Source organism: Elephas maximus, chromosome 25 (genome assembly GCF_024166365.1).
Source record: "Elephas maximus indicus isolate mEleMax1 chromosome 25, mEleMax1 primary haplotype, whole genome shotgun sequence".
NCBI lineage: Eukaryota > Metazoa > Chordata > Mammalia > Proboscidea > Elephantidae > Elephas > Elephas maximus.
In genome coordinates this window covers 35099089-35123432 of record NC_064843.1, presented here as the reverse complement: position 1 = coordinate 35123432, position 24344 = coordinate 35099089, and the positions used below count along the sequence as shown (strand labels likewise).

Here is a 24344-nt window from a genome sequence, read left to right as displayed (position 1 = left end):
TCTACTTCTGAAACATAACAGTCACTGAAAACTCTATGGAACGCATGGGTCCCCATGAGGTGGGACTGACTCCATAGAAACTAGTTTGGTTTACTACTTATGTGAGTATCCCTAAACAACATATTATTTAATTTTGACTGTTTTTTTTGCCATCGTATAAATGAAATTATACCGAGTATATTGTTCTGCAACTTGTTATTCTCAAGATTATTTTTGAGATTCATACATGTAAGTAGATGAGTATAGCTGAGGTTCATTTATTTTCATTTCTGTGTAATATTCCATTGTATGAATATGCCACAGTGTATTCTATTGTCGATGGGCATTGAGGTATTTCAGTTGCTTGCTGCCACAAACAATGCTGCTCTAGCATTCTAGTATATATATATACAAGTCAAATTGCTTGATCATAGGGTATGCTTATGTACCACTTAATTTTCCAAAGGGCAGCAGCCTACGCTCCCACCGGCAGTGGATAAAAATTCTTATTATTCCCTGTCCTTACTAGCACTTCCTATTATCAAATTTTTGTTTTTTGCCAAGCTGGTAGGTGTAAAATAGCATCTCATTGTGGTTTTAATTTGCATTTCTTTTATTAATAATGAGGCTGCGTATTCTATTCATATGTTACAATCCATATGTGCTTTTGTCTCTGTAAAAGTTCCGTTCATGTCTTTGCCCATTTAAAGATGGGTAGTTTTTTTTTTTTTTTTCAGTTAAAGGTTCTTTGCATAGTCTGGATATTAGTCCTGTGCTAATTATATGCATTACAAATATCTTCTCCTGGTTTGTGGCTCATCTTCTCAACCTCTTTATGGTGTTTTTTGATGAATAGAAGCTCTTAGTTTTAATGTAGCCAGATTTATCTTTTTATTTAGAAGTAGTTATTTTTGTCTTGTTTTAGAAAGCCTATTGTCTTAGTTGGAGCCCTGGTGGCCCAGTGGTTAAGCATTTGGCTGCTAACCAAAAGGTCGGCAGTTCATATCCCACCAGCCTCTCCTTGAACACCCTTTAGGGTAGTTCTACTCTGTTCTACACATTTTGTTATTGTCTTAGTTATCTACTGCTACCATAACAGAAATACCACAAGTGGGTTGGTTGAAAGAACAGAGATTTATTTTCTTAGTTCTGGAAGCTAAAAATGCACATCAGGGTCTTAGCCATGTTAATTCCTTCTGTGAGCCTCTTTCCTAGTTTTGGTATCTACTCGTGATTCTTGAAGTTCCTTTGCTTGTAGACCATCCTCACATGCCTTCCGTCCTCCCCTGTATGTGTGTGTCTCTGTCTAGTCTGGTCTTCTTATAATTCAGAAATGATTAGGTCACTGATATGACCTCAGTTGATTACATTACATTGCATTTTGGAAAATGATTACATTTCATTAAATTATGCAATACTGCGTTACAGAAAGTGATCACATTACATGATATTACCCATTTCTGTCGAGTTATTTCTGACTCATAGCAACCCTGTGTGTTTCAGAGTAGAATTGCACTTAATAGAGTTTTCATGACTGTGACTTTTGAAAGCAAATCCCTAGGCCTTTCTTCAGAAACACCTCTGGGTGAATTTGAACCACGAACCTCTCAGTTAGTAGCCCATTCCTTAACTGTTTGCACTACCCATGGACTCCTACACGACATTAGATGTTTCTCTGAGATTTTATGTGTGCATGTATGTGTGTGTATAAAATCTTCGTTTATTTGTTGTTGTTAGGTGCTGTCGAGTCGGTTCCAACTCATAGTGACCCTATGCACAAGAGAACGAAACACTGCCCAGTCCTGCGCCATCCTTACAATCGTTATGCTTGAGCTTATTGCTGCAGCCACTGTGTCAGTCCACCTCGTTGAGGGTCTTCCTCTTTTCCGCTGACCCTGTACTTTGCCAAGCATGACGTCCTTCTCCAGGGATCGATGCCTCCTGACAAGTCCAAAGTATGTAAGACGCAGTCTCGCCATCCTTGCCTCTAAGGAGCATTCTAGTTGTACTTCTAAGATTGATTTGTTCATTCTTTTGGCAGTCCATGGTATATTCAATATTCTTTGCCAGCACCACAATTCAAAAGTGTCAACTCTTCTTCGGTCTTCCTTATTCATTGTCCAGCTTTCACATGCGTATGATGTGATTGAAAATGCCATGGCTTGGGTCAGGTGCACCTTAATCTTCCAGGTGACATCTTTGCTCTTCAAAACTTTAAAGAGGTCCTTTGCAGCAATTTACCCAATGCAATGCGTCTTTTGATTTCTTGACTGCTGCTTCCATGGCTGTTGATTGTGGATCCCAGTAAAATGAAATCCTTGACAACTTCAATCTTTTCTCCACTTATCATGATGTTGCTCATTTGTCCAGTTGTGACGATTTTTGTTTTCTTTGTGCTGAGGTAAAATCCATACTGAAGGCTGTGGTCTTTGATCTTCATCAGTAAGTGCTTCAAGTCCTTTTCACTTTCAGCAAGCACGGTTGTGTCATCTGCGTAACGCAGGTTGTTGAGTCTTCCTCCAATCCTGATGCCCCATTCTTCATCTAGTCTAGCTTCTCAGATTATTTGTTCAGCATATAGATTGAATAGATTTGGTGAAAGAATACAACCCTAACGCACACCTTTCCTGACTTTAAACCAATCAGTATCCCTTTGTACTGTCTGAACAACTGTCTCTTGATCTATGTAAAGGTTCCTCATGAGCACAATTAAGTATTCTGGAATTCCCATTCTTCGCAATGTTATTCGTAATTTGTTATGATCCACACAGTCGAATGCCTTTGCATAGTCAATAAAACACAAGTAAACATCCTTCTGGTATTCTCTGCTTTCAGCCAGAATTCATCTGACATCAGCAATGATATCCCTGGTTCCACAGCCTCTTCTGAAACCAGCCTGAATTTCTGGCAGTTCCCTGTCGATATACTGCTGCAGCCGTTTTTGAATGATCTTCAGCAAAATTTTGCTTGTGTGTGATATTACTGATATTGTTCTGTAATTTCCACATTCGGTTGGATCACCTTTCTTGGGAATAAGCATAAATATGGATCTCTTCCAGTCACTTGGCCAGGAAGCTGTCTTCCATATTTCTTGTCATAGACGAGTGAGCACCTCCAGCACTGCATCCATTTGTTGAAACATCTCAATTGATATTCCATCAATTCCTGGAGAGTTGTTTTTTGCCAATGTCTTCAGAGCAGCTTGGACTTCTTCCTTCAGTACCATTGGTTCCTGATCATATGCTACCTCTTGAAATGGTTGAACATCAACTAATTTATTTAGAACTTCATTAAATTCTATAGTTTTGTCTATAAAGGTCTCAAATATGTTTTGTTAGATTTATTCCTAGGTGTTTTTTCTATTATTTTAAATTTATCTTTTTAAAGGTTCATTTTTTAGGTATTTTTGGCAAATGTATAGAAATGCAATTGCTTTTAGTATATGCACCTTCTATCTGGAAGCCTTGCTCAATTCTCTCACTTGTCTATGAATTTTTTTGTATTGACTATATATACGTGATCTACCATCTGTCAGTAGTGACAATTTTGTTTCTTATTTTCCAATCCTGACACATTTTTCCCCCCTTGCCTTTCTGCACTGGATAGACCTCTAGTACAATAGTAAATAGAAGAGGCAGATGTGGGCACCCTTACCTTATTCCCTCTATTTCTTGTGTGCTTCATCTCATCAACTGGCTGGCACCTCCCTCCACCTAGTAAGTGTTCATTTTACCATGGAAAGGGCTCTCAAATCCATCCCGTCCTCCCCACTCCCTTGGTCAATGGCCTGATTCCATCCTTCCCCATCTCCCACCTGGGCCACTGTGCCAACTTCCTCACTGGTCTCCTAGCATCCAGCCTTGCTGCCTCCCATCCATCCTCCACCCTATAGCCACAGTGATCTTTTGAAAGCGCGAATTTGACCATGTCTTTCTCCTGCTTGAAACCATTCACTAGCTTCCTGTTGCCTAAAGCCATGGTCTCCAAAGTGAGTTGTATACCTGCTGGTGGGATCATTTTTCTATTCATTTTTTATCCTGAAAATGGAAAGGGAGTTAAGCTTTTCAATGGATTGACACTGGGACCCTCTCTTGGTTGGTATTTCTGACCTGTGTCTACTGAGCATTAGTGTCATGTGAGGCAGCAGAGGCTTCCTGAGAGGGGTGGGTAGCGGGGTCCTCGCTCATCCCTCTCAGCATTCTGCAGTACATTGTCATCTATCTCGTCTGGCTAAGTGAACATAAGGATCATGTTACTTGGTTTTCCTATGTTAACCCCATAAAACAGACAAGTGACTTCAAAATATCCCTGCAAAGAAATAGCAGGTTCTAGATAATGCTAAAATTACCAGTGCAGCAAGCCAATAGAAAAGGGCCAAAGCTGACCGATCTCCTACTATGCACTATTGTCCTTGTTGGTCATGTTGTGATGAATGTAATAAAATTTGAGGAAAAAAGTATCAAAAAGATGCTTTGAAATATGAATTTACATGCCCTATTGTTAACGACAAATCTTATCCTAAGTGGATATTGTGCCTTGTGATACCAGCTAATGGAATATTTCCTAATATGCATATGCTAAGCTCATATGAACAAAACCATCTGGGGACTGCTAGCCACAGGAGGTACAAGCACTTTACTCTGGACTTCAAGACTCTCTCCTGTGCGGTCCCTGCTAACTGGCCTTGCCTTGTCTGTTTGCCCTAACAGCATCGCAGTTCACATTACGGCAACTCAGAACTTCCAGATGGTTTTTCCATGCCACTAGGCTCTTTCCTGCCCTGATACCCTCTCCTCTCTCTTCCTGGGATGCCCCTTACCATTCTTCCTGTCAAAGTACCACTTATCCTTTAAGGCCCAGCCCTTCCTTGACTCCCCGGTTGGATTAGGAGCCTCATCTATGCTCCTATAAAACCCTGAGTGTAGCTCTATTACTGTATTCTCCACATTGTTTTCTACCATCTACTGGGGACATCTCTCTCCCCCAGAGGAAGGAAGGAAGGAAGAAGTAAGTGTTAGTAAACCAGAAGTTGAAGTCACTCATTCATTTAGCAAGTATTGAATGAGTTATTTTATCTGCTAGGCACTCTGTGAGCTTCTGAGAATGCAGCTGTGAACAAGCCAAATAAATCCCTGCCTTCATGGAGTTTGCATTCTAGGTGGAAAATAACAAATAAATGAACACGTTACTTCAGATGATGATGACTAGTGAGTGTGTACAGCTCTTTCCTGTAGCCTTCACAGCTATGTTTGTCCTGCCCTAAGGGCCCTTACACATGACAGTCTTTCTTCTTAGAAAGTTCTTCTTCTAACCCTTTGCATGACTGGCTGCTGCTCTTCCTATGTAGTTACTGTATGCCTTCAAGTCCATTCTGATTCATAGCGACCCTATAGGACAGCGTAGAACTGCCCCATAGGGTTTCCTAGGCTGTAAACTTTATGGGAGCAGATTGCCAGGTCTTTTCTCCCATGGACCAGCTGATGGGTTCAAAGTGCTGACCTTCCAGTTAGAGCTGAGCACTTAACCATTGCACCACCAGGGTTCCTTTGTTGTTCCTGTAAAACCAAAAAACCAAACCCATTGCTGTCAAGTTGCTTCTGACTCATAGCAACCCTATAGGACAGAGTAGAACTGCCCTATATGGTTTCTAAGGAGAAGCTGGTGGATTCAAACTGCAAAGTTCTTTGGTTAGCAGCCAATTCTTAGCCACTGTGCCACCAGGGCTCCAAATTGTGAACAGGTATCCTGAAGTTGTCAAGGATTTAATTTTACCTGGATCCACAATCAATGCGCGTGGAAACAGTAGTTAAGAAACCAAATGCTTATTGCATTGGGTACGTCTGCTGCAAAAAAAATCTTTAAGTGTTAAAAAGCAAAGATATCACTTTGAGGACTAAGGTGCGCCTGATCCAAGCCATAGTATTTTCAGTCGCCTCACATGCATGTGAAAGCTGGACAGTGAATAAGGAAGACCAAAGAAGAATTGATGCATTTGAATTATGGTGTTGATAAAGAATATTGAATGTACCATGGACTGGCAGAAGAACAAACACATCTATCTTGGAAGAAGTACAGCCAGAATGCTCCTTAGAAGTGAGGATGGCAAGACTTCAGTCTCACATGCTTTGGACATGTTATGGGGGGGGGTGGGGGCGCCAGTCCTGAAGGACATGCTTGGTAGAGGGTCAGTGAAAAAGAGAAAGACCCTCAATGAGCTGGATTGATAGAGTGACTGCAACAGTGGACTCAAACATGGCAGTGATTGTAAAGATGGCACAGGACTGGGCAGTATTTCATTCTGTTGTGCATAGAATCACTATGAGTCAGATCCGACTTACGAGTACCTAAGAACAACAGAGTGAGTACAAATTTCACAGACCACAAAATCAAGTGTGCAAAATTATAGTTTGCTTTGTTTTTTTCCTATAACTAAGAAGCCCTTAGTGGCTTCTGAAGTTCCTCCCAACCTGAGATGCTGTGTTTCCAATTGCAGTGCTTTTGCCAGCCCCACTTTGACCGTCTTTGCTTCCTAGGAAAAATCACTCTGGAATGAAAACCAGATCCCTTGATGCCAAGTCGATTCCAACTCATAGCAACCCTATGGGATAGAGTAGAACTGCCCCACAAGGTTTCCAAGGCTGTAAATCTTTGCGGGAACAGACTGCCACATCTTTCTCCTGCAAAGCAGCTGGTGGACTCAGGCCACCAACCTTTCGGTTAGCAGCTGAGCATTTAACCACTGTGCCACCAGGGCTCCTTCCTTGGAACACAGTACCATATTTTTATACAAATAATGCACGCATTCTATGTTTGTTTGCCAACATGCCCTCCCCCGCAAGTTTTCGTAAGCACTGTATGCTAATTTTTTTACAGCAACATGTACAAAAAATTGACATGGCAGCACTTACAAAAATACCTCTAGGGGAAGGGCATTGTTGGCAAACAAACACAGAAGGCATGCATTATTTGTGTAAAAATATGGTAGATGGTGGATTTGTTGAATCACTGATTGAGTGAGTGAGTGAATGAACATACAGTGAAACCTATGAGAGCCAGAACTCAACAGGACTGCCTTGTTTTTCCAGGTCTTGGAAGTTTTCCACCTTTAACAGGATGCATCCTTACCACTTTTCTATCGCTCATTTTAGTGGAAGATATTTGACTTTTCTTTCTCTGACAGATTTCTGCCTTTCACAGGTTCTGGCTTTCGCAGGTTTTACTGTATTTCATTTTAACCTTTTTGCTTATTAAATAAAATTTATTTTTCATTGTAGTATAGAAAAGCTAGAAAGTATGGAAAAGAAAAACAATATACCTATCATAGCCTGAGCTTCACAGAAAGTAGAGCTTTCAACTTCATTGATTTTTGTTCTTTATTATTTCCCTCTTTTTTTTTCATTTTGAGTTTATTTTCCTCTGCTTTTTCTATGTTCTTGAGTTGAGAGCTCAGATGTTTTATTTGAGATGTTTTTTTCTTTTCTAATGTATGTATTTTAGCACTATAAATTTCCCTCTCAGCACTGCTTTAGCTGCATTCCACAAATTTTAATATCTTATATGTTCATTTTCATTCAGTTCAATTTTTTAAAATTTCCCTTCAGACTTCCTCTTTGATCTCTGGATTATTTAGAAATGTTTATTGTTTAGTTTCCAAATGTTTGGATATTTGCCAGTTATCTTTCTGTTACTGATTTCTAGTTTGACTCCACTGCAGTTGGATTCAACATTCTGTATGTTTTCAGTTCTTTTAAATTTGTTGAAATTCGTTTTATGATCCAGGATATGGTCTATCTTGGTATATGCTCTGTGAGTACTTGAAACAAATGTGTATTCTGCTGTTGTTGGGTGGGGTGTTCTATGTAGGTCAATTAGATCATGTTGGCTAATGGTATTGTTGATTTCTTCTATATCCTGTCTGCTTTTCTGTCTAGTAATTCTATCAGTTGCCGAGAGGAGTGTTGAAGTTTCCAATTGTAATTATGGATTTGTCTGTTTCTCCTTTTAGTACTATTAGTTTTTGTTTCACATACTTTGCAGCTCAGTTGTTTGATACATACACCTTTAGGGTGGTTATATCTTTTTGGTGGAATGACCCTTTTAACATTATATAATGTCTCTCTTCTGCTATGTCTGTGATGGTTAAGATTGTGTGCCACCTTGGCTGGGCCATGATTCTCAGTGTTTTGGCAGTTGTATAATGTTGTGATCATATCCCTGTTGAAATGTGGTATGCGATCACCCCCATGATGGAATCTGCTGAGTGGTACCGGCAGGGGCAGGGCCTGTGGCAGCTCACCGCCCCTTCAGCCTTCATCTCTCTACCCTCCACCGCCTATTTCCTTCCTGCTCTCCTTGCCAAGGCTTTTGGCTTGTTCTGGATCCTGCAGCTGCCTCTTATTCATCTGACCTCTGGTTCTTGGGACTTGAGCTAGCAGCTTACCTGCCAATCCTGGGATTCATTGACCTTCACAGTCTGTGAGCAAGAACTCTGCTCTCTGACCTGCCAATCTTGGGTTCACCAGCCCCTGTTGCTACATGAATCAGGAGAAGGCTCTATCCCAATCCACAGACTTGCGACGTTCCACCCTCTACAATCTCATGAACTGTTTCATTGATATAAATCTCTGTGTGTGTGTGTGTGTATATATATATATATTTATTTATAATTATATGCTTTAGTGGTTTTGCTTCTCTAGAGAACCCAGCCTAAGACAGTGTCTCTGGTAATTTTCTTTGCTCAGAAGTCTAATTTAGCTGATATTTATTCTGCTTTCTTTTGATTAATATTTGCATGATATATCTTTTTACTTTCATCCTGACTACTATGTTATATTTCAAGTGAGTTTCTTGTAGGCAGCATATAGTTCAGTCATGTTTTTTAACCCACTGTGTCAATCTCTGTCTTTTATTTGGTGTATTTAGACCATTTACATCTAATATAATTATGTTTAGGTTTAGGTCTGATGTTTTATTTTTGTTTTCTGTTTTTCTCTCTGTGTTTTGTTTCTCTGTTTTCTTTTTCTTGCCTTCTTGTGAGTTACTTGAGCATTGTTTAGAATTTCTTTTTCCTAAAATTTATTTTTCTTTTTTTTTTATAGTTTATTGGTATTGTTGAGAGTATACACAGCAGAACTTACACCAATTCAACAGTTTCTACACGTACAATTCAGTGACACTGATTACATTCATTGAGTTGTGCAACAATTCTCACTCTCCTTTTCTGGGTTGTTCTTTCCCCATTAACATAAGCTCACTGAGCCCTAAGGTGCTTGTCTAACCTTTCATTTTGATTTTTCAATAGTGTTTTTGAGAGTGTCTCTTTGTATAGCTTTTTTAGTGGTTGCTTTATATATACATAACTTATCACAATCTATTGTTGTTATCCTGTTACCAGTTCTAGTGAAGCTTAGAAACCTTACCTCTTTTTATGTCAATTTACCCTCTTTTGTTTATATTTAAAAAACCCATTGCCCGGAGCTGGTTGAATGGGCACAGGAAACTCGGGGTGGAAAGAGCTTATGTACTGTCACATAGTAGGGATTGCAACTACTGTCACATGAAAATATGTGTATAACATTTTATATGAGCAATTAACCTGAGCTGTAAACTTTCACCTAAAGTACAATTTAAAAAAAAACAAACTGGTAGTCAATTCCGACTCATAGTGACCATATAGGACAGAGTAGAACTACCCCATGGGGGTTCCAAGGGGTGGCTGGTGGATTTGAACTTCTGAACTTTTGGTTAGCGTCCATAGCTCTTAACCACTGCGCCACCAGGGTATCATAATATAATAAATTTTCTTAAATATTTCCTCTACATATATTTAGAACCACATCAGACAGTTATAATTTTTGCTTCCATTGTCAAACACAGTTTAGAAAACTCTAAACGAGGAAATTTTATTTACCTGTATTTTTGCTTACCATGTTCTTTCTTCCTTCTTGACGTTCTAAGTTTCTTTCTTCTATTCTTTGTTTGTGTGTAGAGAACTTTCTTTAGCCATTCTTTTAGGGTGGGTCTGCTGGTGACAAATGCTCTTAGTTTTCCTTCCTCTGAGAATGTATTGATTTCTCTTTTATTCCTGAAGGATATTTTCTCTGGGTATAGGATTCTAGATTGACAGTTCTTTTCTTTCAGCACTTGACAAATGTGCCACTTCCTTCTGGTCTTCATGTTTTCTGATGAGAAATTTGCTGACATCTGAATTTTTCCCCAGTGGGTAAGATATCATTTCTCTCTCACTGTTTTCAATAATTCTTTGTCTTTAGTTTTCAGAAGTTTCACTGTTGTTTGTCTTGATTTGAATTTGGTTCATTCTCTTTGGAGTCACTCAGCTTCTTGCATATGTAGTTTAATAACTCTTGCCAAATTTGGGAAGTTCACCCATTATTTCTTGAAATGCCCTTTCAGCTCTACCCTCTTTCTCCTCTTCTTCTGGAACTCTGACAGGACTATTCAAACTTTTATTACAGACCCACAGGTCCCTGAGGCTTTGTTCATTTTTTTTTTTTCCCAGTCTATTTTCTCTCCGTTATTCAGATTGGGTAATTTCTATTCTTTTATCTTTCAGTTTACTGATTCTGACCTCTCCGTTCTTCTGTTGAGCCCATTCATTGATTTGTGTGTGTGTTAGCTCTAAAATTTCTGTTTGGTACTTCTTTATACCTTTATTTCTTCGTGGAGGCTTTGCATTTTTTTCATCTGTTTCAAGTATGTTTGCAATTGCTCACTGAAGCATTTTTATAATGGCTGCTTTAAAACCTTTGTCAGATAACTCTAACATCTCTGTCATCTTGGTTTGGGCATCTATTGATTGTCTTTTTTCATTCAGCTTGAGATCTTCCTTGTTCTTGGTGTGATGAATGATTTTCAGTTGAAACATTGTCATTTTGGGATTATGTTACGAGATTTGGATCTTTTTTAAACTTTCTGTTTTAGCTGGATTTCCCTGACAGTGCTCCTAGGCCCTGGTCCAGCAGGAGAAGGGGAGAGGGAATACCACCTCCTTGCTGCTGGGTGATAGTAGAAGTCCTGACTCTGCTAGGGCTCCTCTGGTACCACCCCAGTGGGGAGGGAAGGAAAAAGAGTGCCTTATTAATGCAGATGGAGGTGGAAGTCCAGGCTCCCCATGTGATCTGGTTATCTAGTGCTGCTGTAACAGAAATATCACAAATGAGTGGCTTTAACAAGCAGAAATTTATTTTCTTAAGTTTAGGAGCCTAGAAGTCTGAATTCAGGGTGCTGGCTCTAGGGGAAGGTCCCTGTCTCTTTTCAACTTCTGTTTTTGGGTTCCTTGGTCAAAAAAAAAAAAAAAAAAAATTTTTTTTTCTTTTTTGGTGATCTTCACATGGGTGTGGCATCTATCTTCCCCCATCTGTGCTTGCTTGCTCGATCTTCTCTTTTTACATCTCAGAAGAGATTGACTTAACTTGCGGGTCATCTAGGTCAATTGACATAACATAACCCATAAAGACAATGTTCTACATCCTATTTTTGGTGAGTAGTGACTGGGGTCTTCAAAGCTTGCAAGTGGCCGTCTAAGATACAACTATTGGTCTCTCCCCATCCAGAGCAAGGAAGAGTGAAGAAAAAAAGATTCAAGGAAGCAATTAGTCTAAGGGACTAATAGACCGTTCGAAGCACAGCCTCCTCTAGCCAGAGACCAGAACTAGGTGGTGCCCAGCTACCACTACCTACAGCTCTGACCAGGATCACAATAGAAGGTCCTGGACAGCGTGGGAGAAAAGTGTAGAACAAAATTTAAATTCATTAAAAAAAAAAAGATCAGACTTAACTAGTTTGATGGAGACTGGTGGAACCCCTGAGACTATGGCCCTTACATACCCTTCAAACTTGGAAATGAACCCACTCCTGGAGATCACCTCTCAGCCAAACAATAGGCTGACCTATAAAGTGAACAACAACACCAGTGAGGAATGAGCGCCTCAGAACATTCAAATATGTGAGATTAAAAGGGTAGCATTTACTCAGAAACGAAGTTCAGAAGGCAGGAAGGGCAGGAAAGCTGGATGAATGGCAACAGGGAACCCAGGGTGGGAGTGGGGAGAGCACTGACACACTGAGGAAATTGCAAACAATGTTATGAAAAAATCTGGGTATAAATTGTTGAATGGGAAACTAATTTGCTCTGTAAACCTTCACCTAAACCACAATAAAATGTTAAGAAAAGAGATTAACTTACGACACGCCCTATGCTATCACTGTCTCATTAACATAAACATAACCCATTCCCAAATATGATTATAACCATAGGTATAGGTGGTTAAATGAGCCCTGGTGTTGCTGTGGTTAAAGCCCTCAGCTGCTAACCAAAAGTTTGGTGGTTTGATTCCACCAGCCATTCCTTGGAAACCCTATGGGGCAGTTCTACTCTGTCCTAGAGGGTCACTGTGAGTTGGAATTGATTCAACAGCAATGGGTTTGGTTTGGGTTTATTTGGGGGGGCACACAATTCAATCCATAACAAGAGGTGATCAATTTTCTTTTTAAGTTTACTGTCATATTGGCAGGAAACCCTGGTGGCATAGTGCTTAAGAGCTACGGCTGCTAACCAAAAGGTTGGCAGTTCGAATCCACCAGGCATTCCTTAGAAACTGTATGGGGCAGTTCTATTCTGTCCTATAGGGTCACTACAAGTTGGAATTGACTCAACAGCAATGGGTTTGGTTTTGGTATCATATTGACAAAAATAAAAAAATGTGATAACACACTGTGTTGGTGAGGCTATGGGGAAACAGGCCCTTCATGTGATTCTCTTGGGATTGTACATTGGTACAACCTTGACGGATAACAATCTGGCAATAACTATCAAAATTACAAATGCACATGCCCTTTGACCAGGCAGTTCCACTTCTAGGAATTTATCCCAGAGATGTACACAGGAGTTAAATGACGTTAAGAACAAAAGTTTGGAAACAGTCCAAATGGCCCTCAGTAGGAAACTTGTTAAATAAATAATGGTACATCCATATGGTGGAATAGTGAAAAACAACAACAAAAAAGATGTTTATGTAGTGATATGGAACATGTTTCAAGATACAACGTTAAGTGAAAAAAGCAAAACAAAACATGCAGAACAGTGTGCCTAGTATGCTATTAATTGCATAAATGAAAAAAAAAGAAACACAAACAGGTATGTGCCTATTGAGGCATAAAATATCTCAGGCTCGATACCAAGAAACTGCTAACAGGCTTTTCTCTCGGGTTCCCACCTACTCTGCTGAAAGTCACAGAGGACAAATAATTGTCAGACGACCCATCTCCAAGTACAGGCTCCAGCGTGGGTCCTGGGGAGGTCGCAGAGACAAGTCCCAGTCCCCACCCTGGCGCCGACTGTGGAGCATAACCTCTCGCCCTTTGAACCTGCTCTTCCCTTGTTGCTTTTGCAGACACGTAGATTCCCTCAGTGGAGAGGGGCGGAGGGGGAAGGGGCACGCCCATTGGCCACGGGTCGAGGTCCCGCCTCCAGCACCGGCCAATCCCGTAGCTGCCTACACTGGCCCTTCTGGACTGCCTTTGTCCTTCATCCCAACTTGGCTTCCCGGACGTCCAGCGTCTCAGCCTCTGGATTGATTGAGAGGCTGCAATAAGGGGAAGTGGAGTCCAGGCACTGAGGACCCCTGCTGATAGGAATGGGGCCAGGTTATGCAATGCTGGACAGACACCCCCTACTACACCACCCTTAAGTGGGTGTCTCCCCCAACACACTCCTGTCCACCCTTCTCCCTCCAAGCTCCCTTCTGTTTTGTAACCGCCCTCTGGGCCTTCCTTGATGTCACTGCAGGGTAGAGGTATAGAGATGGAAGGACTTCTTGAAGAACTTGGTTCATGGCCCCCCTCCAACTTCCCTCAATCCTTCCCACACTTCTCCACTGCAGGCGAGGAGGGAGCCCGACCTGAGCTGCCTGTGCCCACCCACTGACAAGTTTCTGTCCTTTGGAGAAGCCCTCTAGATTCGTAGAATACAAAAATTAGGGAACGTTCCTCATCAGCCTCCTGCCCTTCTGAGACTCAGTCTTTCCACCTGTAAAATGGGAGTGTGTGCAGTTGTATCTCATTATATTGAAATTGGTTATGTGTCTGTCTCTCCCACTATTTCCAGGAGGGTCAGAACTATGTCCGGTTTTGCCCCCTACTATATCCCCAATACCCAACCCAGTGCTTGCCACAGGGAAGGCACCCAATACATATTAAAACCCACTGCCGTCGAGTCAATTCCAACTCACAGCGACCCTATAGGATAGAGTAGAACTGCCCCATAGAGTTTCCAAGGAGCACCTGGTGTATTCCAACTGCTGACCTTCGTCGTTGGCAGCCATAGCTCCTAACCTCTACACCACCAGGGCTTCCAATATGTATTAGTGCAATGAATTAGTGTTCTTGGATGTCTGCCCTAGATCCCGTGTCGGGTTGCCTCTTGCCTTCAGCCCACAGTCCTGGCTGTCTTTGGGTTGGGTACAGAGGCTCCTCAAATCTGGGTCTTTACTGTCCCCAACTGAGGCCGAAGCTTTCTCCAGTGGGGGTAAATGGCCTCTAGATCACTTTCTCCTCAAGTCTAGGCTTCCAACATTCTTTTATTCTAAGTTTGCTAAGAGCCTTCTAGTCCAGGGACTGTAGGAGTCAAGGGACCTGTGATGCTGCCACTTCCCTTCATTCCTGAGATGATCCCTTCCCTGTTGGATCCCACAGCCTGGTGGGACTGACTCATAGTGACCCTATAGGGTTTCCAAGGCTGTAAATCTTTATAGAAGCAGACTGCCACATCTTTCTCCTGTGGAGCAGCTGGTGGGTAGTGGGTTCCAACCGCCGACCTTTCAGTTAGCAGCCAAGCAGGTTTAACCACTGTGCCACCAGGACTCCATAAGTAATCCCACCAGAACCAAACCAAAGCCATTGGCATCAACTCATAGCAACCCTATAGGACAGAGTAGAATTGCTCCATAGGGTTTCCAAGGAGAAACTGGTAGATTTGAACTGCCAACCCTTTGGTCGCAGCTGTACTCTTAAACACTATGCCACCAGGGAGCCAAATAATCCCACAGAGGACACAAAATTACCCAGGGACAGAATGCTCCGAGAACTTGTAACTAGGGTCCTGGCCCAATCTGGGAGACATTCCGTTCCTGGAGCAGATCTGAAGGACGAGAAGTTCAGCAGACAAAGAGGGAGGAGACTGTTCTCCAGCCCACTGTCCCTCTGCTGTTCCTTCGCTGGAAGTCCTGAAAGTACCCCCACCTCACCTGTCGGACTGGAGCCGCCCTTTTCTCCATTCTGCCAGGAGAGGGCACCCTGTTCCCAGCTTTGGCTTCAATTGCCGTCCAACCTCTTCACCCGAGGAATGGGATTTTTGATAGCTGTGATCTCACATAACCCTCCTAGCTGCCCTGGGAGACAGGCAAAATGCAGTTTATTGTTGGTGCTTATAGAAGAAGAACCTGAGGCCTAGAGAAATTTGATGGTCGTGGTTGGTGAGTGATCTTTAAATTTGTTTTTAGGGCCTTTAGTTCCTGGAAGCATCTGCTCTGGGTGTTGATAGTGGCACTCATTGTAATGACACCAGTTGACACACACAATTCAACCATCCTACGATGCAGACGGAGCCCTGGCGTTGCTGTGGCTAAGAGCTCAGGCTGCTAACCAGAAGACTGGCAGTTTGAATCTACCAGCCGCTCCTTGGAAACCCTATGGGGCAGTTCTACTCTGTCCTATAGGGTCACTACGAGTCATGATCGACTTGGTGGCACACGACAACAACATGATATAGATGCTATTATTATACACGCCTTACAGGTGAAGAAACAGTGGCTTATGGTGGAAGCACCAGTGCTATCTGATTCCAGGACCCCTGCTAGTAAACACCGTGCTATTCTACTTTTCCATCCTGCCCTCCTCCCGCCCCGTATCATACCCTGTTCATCTGACATCCAACTAATATTTTTGAGAACTAGATGTTGGGCTAGGAACCCAGGATCCAAGAAGAAACAAAATAAAGACTCTGCTCCCCGGGAACTTTATTTTAGTGAACATGTATGTATTTACACACACAAATACACTCATACAAAGCCTCACACACTCTCACACTTAAGCACACATATTCATTCACATACATACTCACCCCTCTCCCACCTAAATACATACTCTCACACGCCTACATATATTCACATGCACAAAAATACTCATGCACGCTCACACATATACCCACACTCATACACATATACACTCATATACTCACACATCTATACTCACACAGTCATATGTTCACATACACTCTGTCTGGAGTTAGACAAGGATCAGCCTTTGCCCTGTGCATAAACTGCCAGGAATTTGGGGCAGTTAGTGATCTAGGTTCATCTAGTGATCTGTGAGCTGTGTGTGACACCCTCCCTTCCTCTTCCCTTCCGTTCATTCCACAAACATTGTCAGCTGCCCACTCCAGGGCAGGCAACTGGAGAACACAGATGACTCAGACCTGGCCTCTGCCCTCTAGGAACCTCCCAGCCAGCGGGGGAGACAGACTCACCAATGATTACCATGCAGAGCAGTCAAGGCCAGGGCAGGTCAGAGCAGGGTGTCCAGAATGCCAAGAGGGGCTGGGGGCTGTGGGGGGCTCCGGGAACGCCTCTCAGAGGATGAGGTGCCCATCTGGATCTTCAGAAAAAGCAGAGAAAGAACTGCCCAGGTGCAGGCATAACATTTTCAAAGTCATTACAGTGGGAAAAAAAAATAATAGCTAATGTCATGAGCCGAACAGTTTCAAACCCCCTACGTAGATTGTCTCATTTAACAAGCCCAACAACACTACGGGATAAAAATCATTATTAGCTGCATTTTATAGATCAGGAAAGTGAGGGCCAGCAAGACTGAGCTGGTAAATGGTACAGGCAGGATCTGAGCCCAGCTCTGCCTGCTTCAGTCTACAGGCTCATAGCCTCAGCGCTCTGCCACCTTGGCTGTGGTCACTCCTGCTTATCACACATCTACACCTTCCCTTTCTCTCCCTCTGACCCTGAAGGGAAAGCTGACTGGTGCACCAACACAGTGTCACTCTCCCTACAGTCTCCAAAACTCATCTAAGTACCCGAGTGCCTCTTTTACCCCATGTCACCAGGCAAAGGGCTGTTCTAGCAAAGACAAACTTCTAGGTAAGTGAGGCTTACCCTCAGGGAACACACAGTTTTATTTTATTTTTGTAAAATGTATTTGCCAATAAATTCTTCACAGGAGACTGAAAACTCAGAAGGCCGTGGGGCAGAGAGTAGACCTTGGGCATCTCTGTACCCCAGCGTCCTGCTCTGGACCTGGCCCAGAGCTTTGTTGGATGGCATGGATGAAGCATGGGTTTGAATAGAGGTCATACATGGTAATTCCTGGGCTGTTTGCTCCATAGCTGATTTTTTCAATGTTTTGAATGAGTTGCCAACTTTTAAAAATTGAGAGAGATCTTATGGAAGTCCAGCTTTCCAGCTTCTCTTGAAAAAGTTGTCAGGTCTGGCAACTGGTCCCACATTGTCATATAGCAACGAGGAGCAAGCTGAGTGTTAGCTGTCCTCCTTGGATGCGGTAACTCTCCAGGTAGACATATGTCCCCTCCCCGGCCCACTTCAACTCTTTTGCCAGACTGATCCCTGACTTAAAGTTTTTTCAATGGCTCAGGGTCACCCCAAAATGACATCAGTTGGTTGTCATTCTTGTTTCCATAGCACCCACTGAGTTGTTTGCCCCTATGCTAGATGTCCCTAATTGCAGGACTTTCTGAATGCTTGTGTTGATTACGATTTACCTGTCTTCCCCCTTTTGTCAGCTCTCACCTCTTGCTGCTATCAGTGAGGCCACCTCTCATGCCCTACTCACTCCCTAATGGGGTTGAGACTGCCCAGCCAAAGGCAAGGTTGAGACAGGCAGGGAGGGGCCACCTCCAGGCCCTGCTGATAGCCAGCTTCTTAGACCTTATTTTAGAAAGAAGAGCAAAGATGGGAAGGGGAAGTGAAGGGGAGGAAGTAGGCAGGGTAGAAGCCTAAGCCTGGTGACTCAGTTTCCTGTGCCTTCTCTCAGAGAGGGAGAATATGGAAAAAGCTGAGGTGCAGGGGCAGCAGCCACCCCCATGGCCACCCCAGGAACTCCAAAGCCTCCCAGATCCTTGGGGAATGAGTCATTCTGGACAACTAGACGTTTTTTTAAAAAAAAAATTATTATTTTACTGTTTTTTTAGGTGAAACTTTACACAGCAAATTAGATTCCCCATTAACAATTTTTGGAAACTCTGGTGGCATAGAGGTTAAGAGCTACAGCTGCTAACCAAAAGGTCAGCAGTTCGAATCCATCAGCCACTCCTTAGAAGCCATATGGGGCAGTTCTACTCTGTCCTGTAGGGTCATTATGAGTCAGAATCTACTCAGTGGCAATGGGTTTAACAATTTTTATACAAATTATTCCATGCCACTGGTTACAATGTGTCAGCATTCTCATTATTTTCATTCTGTTCTGTTTCCATTGATCTAGCTTCCCTTCCCCTCCTTGCCCTCTCATCTTTGCTTTTGGGTAACTGTTAACCGTTTGGGTAACTGTTAACTATTTGGTCTTATATTCCCCCTGTCTCTCCTTCCCATTCCTGGTAACTATCAAAGAACTTTGCTTGTTCTGTGTATATCTATTCTTGACTTTTTGTAGTAGTGGTACCATACAGTATTTGTCTTTTTGTAACTGACTTATTTTACTCAGCATAATGTCCTACAAATTCATCCATGTTATAAGATGTGTCACCAACTTCTCATTACTTTTTATAGTTGCATAGTATTCCATTGTATGTATATATGATAATTTGTCCATTCATCCGTTGATGGGCACTTATGTTGTTTCCATCTTTTTGCTATTGTGAATAATGCTGCAATGAACGTTGGTGTGCATATGTCTATTCCTGTCACTGCTCTTATATTTCTAGGATATATAGCTAGGAGTGGGATTGCTGGATCATAAGTTATTTCTATTTATAGCTTTTTGAGGAAGCACCATACTATTTTCCATAGTGGTTGTACCATTTTACAATCCCACCAGCAATGTATAAGAGTTCCAATCCCCCTACATTTGTTGTTTCCTGTTTTTTGATCATTGCCATTATTACAGGGGTGAGACGGTACCTCATTGTAGCTTTGGTTTGCATCTCTCTAATGGCTAATGGGGTTTCTAAGGCAGTGGCACCATGGTTAAAAGCTCAGCTGCTAACCAAAAGGTCTGCAGTTTGAATCCACCAGCCGCTCCTTGGAAAACCTATGCGGCAGTTCTACTCTGTGCTGTGGGGTCCCTATGAGTTGGAATCAACTTGAAGGCAATGGACTTGTTTTTTTTAATGGCTAATAAGTGGAGCCCTGGTGGCATAATGGTTAAGAGATTGCCTGCTAACCAAAAGGTTGGCAGCTCAAATCTACCAGCTGCTCCTTGGAAATCCTATGGGGCAGCTCTATTCTGTCCTATAGGGCTGCTATGAGTCAGAACCTACTTAACGCCAATGGGCTTTGTTTTGTTTTTTTTAAATGGCTAATGATCGTGAGCATGTTTCACGCATTTGTTGACTGCCTAAATGTCTTCTTTGGTGAAGTGTCTGTTTACGTCCTTTGCCCATTTTTTTTTTTTTAGACTCAAAAGTTAGTATTCATTTTTGTATTTATGAATACAGAGCAGATGCCAGTTTACAGAATGTAGCCAATAACATTACAAACCAACCAAACAGCAACATTAGCTCTATTCTCCGCAAATAGTAATTTATGACATTTCTCCAAAAACCAACATAGTTCCAAGTTCAACAGTAAAAAGGAAAAAGAAAAAAAAAAAATCACCAGCAGTTGCTACTTTGGAGCTCAAGACACTGTTTTCAACAGAATTTTACATCTACAGTTTGGTTCTCTGTTTCAGAGCGTGGATTGCTTTTCAGATGAAAAACCTGGGGTGGTGGAGGTGTATGTGTGAGGGGAGAGAACCCAGGAAGGAAAAATACTGGGCAAGTAACAAGAGGTGCATTTCTCTGGTCAGACAACCACATGAGGAGGTAGTTATTCTGAGAACTTCTCAAATAGAGAATATTTTACTGATCTACTGAGAGTTGGGGAAATACAGGAGCTTCTCTGTGAGACTGAAGATAGCAACAGGAATACTTCTCCTCCAGGGAAGTCAGGACCAGGTGTCAGTGCAGCTTGAAAGTGGCTTTTTTCTGATGATAGAACTCTGTAATATCTTGTTACATCACCACACAAGGCAGCCCCATACAACCTTGAGTTCCATCATCACTGCTGTTGAATTTTTTTCATTCGGTACTGACGTATTTCTCTTACCAGTGTGTAAAAGACATCTTCGACACCCTGTCTGGTCTTGGCTGAGGTTTCAATGAACGGAATCCCATAACTCTTAGCCAGTTCATGCGCTTGTTTTGTGTCAACTGTCCTTATTGGCAAATCACACTTGTTTCCCACCAGCACCATAGGTACATCATCTGAGTCTTTTACTCGTTTAATCTGCTCCATGTAGAGGTTAATATCTGCAAATGATTTGCTATTATTGATGGCAAACACACAGAGGAAGCCTTCACCTGTCCTCATGTATTGGTCTCTCATATGGCACTGTACTCCTCTTGTCCAGCTGTATCCAGTATGTCCAACAGACAGGTTTCACCATCTATAACCACCTGTTTTCGGTATGAATCCTTTACGGTGGGATCATACTCATCTACAAAATGGTTCTGGATTAGCTGGATTGTCAGTGCACTTTTCCCAACACCACCTGCTCCAACCACCACCAGTTTGTACTCAGTCATTTCACACCAGCAAGAACCTCAAGCTCTACTGCCTCCGCTTTGGACAGATTCAGGACCACGAGCTGGAAAAATGTTGGAGACCCCAGAACCGCCATGAACAGCCCCCACCAGGGAGCGGCACTTCCAGCCCCCCTGCCCATTTTTTTAAAAATAATTTTTATTGTGCTTTAAGTGAAAGTTTACAAATCAAGTCAGTCTCTCACATATAAACTTATATACACCTTACTACATACTCCCATTTACTCTCCCCCTAATTAATGAGTCAGCCTGCTCCCTCCTTCCAGTCTCTCCTTTCGTGACCATTTGGCCAGTTTCTAACCCCCTCTACCCTCCCATCTCACCTCCGGACAGGAGATGCCAACATAGACTCAAGAGTCCACATGGTGTAAGTAGCTCACGCTTCATCAGCATCTCTCTCCAACCCATTGTCCAGTCCAATCCATGTATGACAAGTTGGCTTCGGGAATGGTTCCTGTCCTGGGCCAACAGAAAGTTTGGGGACCCTGACCGCCGGGATTCTTCTAGTCTCAGTCAGACCATTAAGTCTGATCTTTTTATGAGAATTTGACCTTTGCGCATTTTTTGATTGGATTGTTTGTGTTTTTGTTGTTGAGTTGTTGACGTTTTCTATATACTTCAGAGATTAGAATGTTATGAGATATGTCATTGTCAAAGATTTTTTTACCAGTCTGTAGGTTCTCTTTTTGCTGTCTTGGTAAAGTCTTTTGATGGGCATGAGTATTTAGTTTTTAGGAGTTTCTAGTTATCTAATTTATCTTCTGTCATTTGTGCATTTTTAATTTTGTTTGATAGGCTATTATGCTGAAAATTAGGTCCCCTTGTCTTGACCCTATGTTATCTGCCCAGAACCTTATAGTTTTAGCTTTAACATTTAGGTCTTTGATCCATTTTGAGTTACTGTTTGTGCACGGTGTGGGGCATGGATCCTGTTTCATTTTTCTTCATGTGGATATCCAGTTTTGCTAGCACCATTTGTTAAAGAGGCTGTTTCTTCCTGTTGAATGGACTTTGACCCTTTGTCGAAGATCAGCTGCCCGTAGATGGATGGATTTGCTTCTGGGTTCTCAATTCTATTCCATTGGTCTTTGTGTCTTCCATTGATCCAAGACCAGGCTGTTTTGATTAGCATGGCTGTGTGATAAATTTTGAGATGGGTAAGTATGAGGCCTCTTACTTTGTTCTTTAATATTTCTTTAGCAATTGGAACCTCCTTCCTTCCCATAACAAGTTGGAGATTAGTTTTTCCATTTTATTAAAGAATGTTGTTGGGATTTAGATCGGGATTGCATTTTATCTGTAGATCGCTTTTGGTAGTATTGACATTTTCACAATGTTAAGTGTTCCAATCCATGAACATGGAATAGTTTTCTGTTTATGTATATCTCTTTCAGTTTCTTGCAGTAGTGTTTTATAGTTTTCCTTGTATAAGTCTTTTATATCCCTGGTTAGGTTTATTCCCAGGTATTTTATCCTTTTGGGGGCTATTGTAAATGACATTGATTTCTTTTTTCAGAGCCCTCCTTGGTAGTGTAGAAGAACTCAGCTGATTTTTGTGTGTTGATCTTGTACCCTGCCACTTTGCCGAATCCTTCTACTAGTTCCAGTAACTTTATTGTGGAGTCTCTGGGATTTTCTGTGTATAGGATCATGTCGTCTGCAAATAAAGATAGTTTTACTTCTTCTTTCCAATTTGGATTCCCTTTCTTTCCCTATTGCTCTAGCTAGGACTTCCAGTATAATATTGAATAAGAGGTGATAAAGGGCATCCTTGTCTTGTTCCCATTCTGAACGGGAATGCTCTCAATCTTTCTCCATTGGGAATAATGTTGACTATTGGTTTTGCATACGTGCTCTTAATTATGTTGAGGAATTTCCCTTCCATTCCTATTTTGCTGAAAGTTTTTAATCAGGAAAGGGTGTTGCATTTTATCAGAGCTATAGCTTTATTCTTCCTTCTGGTGCTGAAATGCTTTTTATTTTAAGCCTGTGTAAATGAGCATCCCAAGGGAACCACTCTTGGGAGGGTGGGGTGGGCTCCAAGAGAGGCAAACTGGCCAGGCCTGAAATCCCAAGTGACAGGGGTCACACCAGGTTCCCCTCCTCGGAAGAGTCTTCCAGACAAGGTACCCAGGCAGAGGGACTGGCCAGAAGGGGAAGGGGAGAGAGAAGGAGGGAACTATAGGGTCAAGGAGAAAGAGGAGGGCATGGTGTGTAGCTTCTCAGGCAAAAGTGATGAGAGATGGTTGGATCCTTTGTCCAACTCTGCCAGTTTTCATTTTTACCCTTGTCATATTCTTTCGCATGTGTGGACATTTATTAGGTGCCCAACCCATTGCTGTCGAGTTGATTCCAACTCCTAAAGATCCTATAGGACAGAGTAGAATTATCCCATAGAGTTTCCAAGGCTATAATCTTTATGGAAGCAAACTGCCACATCTTTCTTCCATGGAGCAGCTGGTATGTTCAAAGCTTTGACCTTTCAGTTAGCAGCCAAGTGCTTAACCACTGCGCCACTAGGGCTCCTTTATTAGGTGCCAACTAAAAACCAGTTGCTGTGGACTCAATTCCGACTAATAGCAACCCTATAGGACAGAGCAGAACTACCCCATAGGGTTCCCAAGGAGTAGTTGGTAGATTTAAACTGCCGACCTCTTGGTTAGCAGCCGTAGCTCTTATTCAGTGCACCACCAGGGCTCCTATTAGGTGCCGGGACTATACAAATAATTAATATTCCAGTTTCCCCATCTACAGTATAGAAGATTGGATTAAATTTAAAAAAAAACCAAACCCAGTGCCGTCGAGTTGATTCCAACCCAGAGCGACCCTACAGGACAGAGTAGAACTGCCCCCATAGAGTTTCCAAGGAGCGCCTGACAGATTCGAACTGCCAACCTTTTGGCTAGCAGCCATAGCACTTAACCACTACACCACCAGGGTTTCCCGAATATTGGTTTAGATGATCCTGAAAGGTCTTTTTAGGACATTGTGAGGTTCTAGTTGCCCACTGAGATCCTAAAATATGAGCATTCACACACAAAAAAAAGCCTTTTAAATTCCAGCTTCTGGGATGGATCCTCATAAACTCCCTTGTGAGGTGGGCAGGGCTAGGATGATTACATACATTTTACATGAGGGGAAACAGGGATGAAGGCTTGCCTGAAGCACCACAGAGTCAGCAATGGGTGAGGGCCTGGAGCCCAGGGTCCCCCTGGTTCAGCCTGGGATTTGAAGACCTCACACCCATATGAGGAGATTGATGTGTCAGTGGACGTATTTGGTGTGAAGGATCAGATGAAGAGGGCTGTGCTCTGATATACTGGGGGTAGAAGAGGAGGGTCCAGAAGGAAGACTGAGAGCCTGGCATCTCTTTTTCCTGGTGGTCTGAGACTGAGGATAAATAATTCTCTGACCTGGCGTCCTAGTTATCCATTGCTTTACAAACCACTCTATACTTAGTGGCTTAAAACAACAATCATTTATTACTACTCTCTCTAATTTTGGGGGATTGATTAGCCTCAGC

At 42.3% G+C, this 24344-nt stretch overlaps 1 pseudogene; it reads right to left on the bottom strand.

The window, feature by feature from the left end:
* Window positions 1-19961: 19961 nt before the first annotated feature.
* Window positions 19962-20922, bottom strand: LOC126067260 (GTPase NRas-like; annotated as a pseudogene).
* Window positions 20923-24344: the final 3422 nt, after the last annotated feature.